Source organism: Podarcis erhardii, assembly GCF_964252035.2.
Source record: "Podarcis erhardii genome assembly, chromosome: 8".
NCBI lineage: Eukaryota > Metazoa > Chordata > Lepidosauria > Squamata > Lacertidae > Podarcis > Podarcis erhardii.
The window spans coordinates 39,239,031-39,242,937 of NC_138499.1; the positions used below are offsets into that span (position 1 = coordinate 39,239,031).

Here is a 3,907-nt window from a genome sequence, read left to right on the forward strand (position 1 = left end):
ACCAGAGTAGGCTGATCAGGATTCAAGAATTTGTTGGGCATTTGTTTCTGAAGATGATGTGAACAAAGGCCCAAGCTTTCGATCTGAAAATCACTGGGTGTGTAACTATAGAGCTGGGAGGTACATATTCTTGATGATGACTCACAGTATTATGGTCATTTGCATGGTGCCATGGACATAGATTGTGCCATGGAAATACCATATTTTTCGCTCCATAACAAGCACTTTTTTACTCCTAAAAAGTAAGGGGAAATGTCTGCGCGTTTGATGGAGCGAAAGCACTGGATGGCAGAGGGATCCCTCGGCTGAGGCTGCAGTCGCGAGCTGAGGGATGCCTCTGAAGGGATGAGCAAGCAAAGTGAGAGCTGCGGGACGGAAGCCATGTAAGCAGCTCTTGCTTTGCTTGCTTTAAATCAAGAAAATCGAGATCCGCTTACACGCTCTGTGCATAATATTTTTCTACTTTTTTTCCTCCTCTAAAAACTACCGTAGGTGCCTCTTATGGTCAGATACATCTTATGGAGCGAAAAATACAGTAAAGATTTGGTCACAGTATGATTCTTAATCTTTAAATGGTTTATTTAATTTATTTAGATTCATATCCTGCTTTTTGACAAAATTCCTCAAAGTGACTAGTTCTTTTTACTAAAATAATGATGCTAGAATAATGGAAGCTGCAGAAATATCTACAGAAAATATCCAATTAAGCAGTCATGGGAAATCAATCATACTTGTTGCAATTTTTGTGTGGTATTCATTCAGAAGTGGCTCCATTCTTGTCATCCTGATAGCATCATTGATTGAAGTTCTCACGGCCCACATAGTGAGAGTTTCAACAATGCAGGGTGGATATCACCTTAGTGGGGTGTGCCAGCCCATTTCAAAACCACGCCAGCATAGTTGGAGGTGTGGGTGTACCTAGCAATTAAGGAGGCATAGCAACTGCAGGAGACATTTTCTTACATGCCACTGCATTGCAGCATGATGGGTTACAGCATTGGCAGAGTGTGAAGGGGCACTGCTGCTCACCTGACTGGTCACATTGCTGCTGCTTAACAGGAGGTAGAGGGGGAAAGGCAAGTTGGAAGCGAGGTCAGCATGGTATAAACAAACAAACAAGCAGGATCACTGGAGTGGCTCCATTTGCAAGGGTTGGTGGGCTTCTGTGGCACATTTGTCTTGGCTACTTTCATATCACTTTCATGTTTTTTTGAGAAATAAACGTTAAGACCACCATATGTGTATGTGATTACAGTATTGCTCTGACATAACTGACGAATGCATGTTGGACCCCCACCTGACAATATTGAACATGTACCGAAAGCCAGAGACCCTTTGATGTCAAAGCATGTCAACCTGGAATTTCTGGAGCTCCTGAGAAAGCAAAGCATACTGCAGGAGCAACGAGTGAAGAAGCTTTTTGATGAGCTGCCTGCAGAAAAATCAGCATGGCAGAATTTAACCAAACAATCAAACAGATGGTATTGGAGATCTTAGACAATGCCCAGAGCACAAGTAGCTGGTCAAGTTTATTAGAGTAGGATTGATTACTGAGGATGATTACTTGAGATTCAGTATTCAAACCTAGTAGGTCTTAATGAAATCCACATACACATGCTGCTGTAGAAATAATAATAATAATAATAATAATAATAATAATAATAATAATAATAATAAATTTTATTTATATCCCGCCCTCCCCAGCCAAAGCCCGGCTCAGGGCGGCCAACAACAATAAAACGGTACAACAGAACAACACAACACTCTAAAATCATTCATTATAAAATTAACTCAAATCAAACCAATGGTAACCATTGGGCCAGAGCTTCGCAAAGATTGCCGAAGGAGGGAGTCAGGCTGTGCCCTGCCCAAAGGCCTGGTGGAACAGCTCTGTCTTGCAGGCCCTGCGGAAAGATGTCAAGTCGCGCAGGGCCCTAGTCTCTTGTGACAGAGCGTTCCACCAGATCGGAGCCACAGCCGAAAAAGCCCTGGCTCTAGTTGAGGCCAGCCAAACCTCTCTGTGGCCTGGGACCTTCAAGATGTTTTTATTTGAAGACCGTAAGTATCTCTGTGAGACATACCAGGAGAGGCGGTCCCGTAGGTACGAGGGTGCTAGGCCGTATAGGGCTTTAAAGGTTAAAACCAGCACCTTAAACCTGATCCTGTACTCCACCTGGAGCCAGTGCAGCTGGTATAGCACCGGGTGAATGTGATCTAGCAGCAAGGACCCCGTAAGGAGGTTCGCCGTGGCATTCTGCACCCGCTGGAGTTTCTGGCTCAGTCTCAAGGGCAGCCCCACGTAGAGCGAGTTACAATAATCCAGTCTGGAGGTGACCGTCGCATGGATCACAGTGGCTAAGTCAGGGCGAGACAGGTAAGGAGCCAACTGCTTAGCTTGGGGAGATGAAAAAATGCCGCCTTTGTTATAGCTGCAATCTGCGCCTCCATGGAAAGGGAGGTGTCAAAGATTACACCCAAACTCTTAGCGGACAGTGCTGGCACTAATTGCACCCCCGCAAGAGATGGGAGTTGCCCCCCCCCCAATCCCATATAGTCCCGTCCCAGCCACAGGACCTCTGTTTTTGAAGGATTTAGCTTCAACCGGCTCCCACGTAACCATCCAGCCACAGCATCCAAACATCTGATCAGTGTGTCTGGGGCCGAGTCAGGATGGCTATCCATCAACAGATAGAGTTGGGTGTCATCAGCATACTGATGGCAACCCAGCCCAAAACTCCGGACAAGCTGGGCGAGGGGGCGCATAAAGATGTTGAAAAGCATCGGGGAGAGTATCGCACCCTGAGGAACTCCACACACCAAAGAGTGGCGCGATGACAATTCCCCCCCCCCCAAGCGTCACCCTCTGTCCCCGACCAGAGAGAAACAAGCACAGCCATTGAAGGACTGTGCTCTGGATCCCCACGTCGGCAAGGCGGTGGTCCAGGAGTTCATGATCGACCATGTCAAAGGCTGCTGACAGGTCTAGAAGAATCAGCAGCCCCGACCCGCCTTGATCTAGCTGCCTACGGAGATCATCTGTTAGGGCAACCAGAGCCGCCTCGGTCGCATGACCAGCACGGAAGCAGGACTGGAATGGATCCAGAGCCGATGTTTCATCCACAAACCCACCAAGCTGTTCAGCAACCGCTCTCTCAATCACCTTACCCAGGAACGGAAGATTCAAAACCGGGCGGTAATTGGTTAAATCTAAAGGATCTAATGATGTTTTCTTTAAGAGCGGGCGCACCACTGCCTCCTTCAGTTCTCCTGGGAATGTCCATGTGCCAAGGGACAAATTGATGATATCCCCTAGGGGGGCCCGCACCTCGTCTGCACATGCTCTAATCAGCCAAGACGGGCACAAGACAGGTCAAGAGGACAGGTGGTGGGCTTTCCAGCTCCGAGGAGTCTGTCCACATCGGCTGGGGATATCCGGTCAAAGTGGTCCAATACTGGGCCCGAGGACAGTTGAGGGGCCTCCAGTTCCTTTATTGTATCCAAATTGGCAGGGAGGTCATGGCGGAGCAAAAAGAACTTCTCCGCAAAAAAGCTCGCAAATGCCTCACACCTGTGTGTCAAATTGTTACTTAAATTTGGCTGTCTCTCGAGGGACGTTAAAGACTTAATTATACTAAATAATTGTAGAACTAAATGGCAGGTCCAATGGAAGAGCTTTTACAGTGCTAGGATTCAACATTGTAAACATGACATGTTACTAAGGTTTACGTATTGCAGGATGATCCTTTAACATGCATATCTTGTCACAATTCCTACCTTTCCTCCTTAATAAATAACTGGTTTTCTGTGACCCAATATGTTATTGTGCAATATGACTGCTATTGTAGATATGATCTCATCAGTTATCCTTAATTACACTCCCTCTTTTTCACAATTCTTCGTTTCCTCA

The 3,907-nt window shown here is 46.6% G+C and overlaps 1 long non-coding RNA gene across 1 annotated transcript in view; it reads right to left on the reverse strand.

The window, feature by feature from the left end:
- The window catches only part of LOC309349122, a 128,562-nt gene that overhangs the window by 61,982 nt on the left and 62,673 nt on the right, over positions 1 to 3,907 (reverse strand). The gene's annotated exons all lie outside the window — the stretch shown is intronic.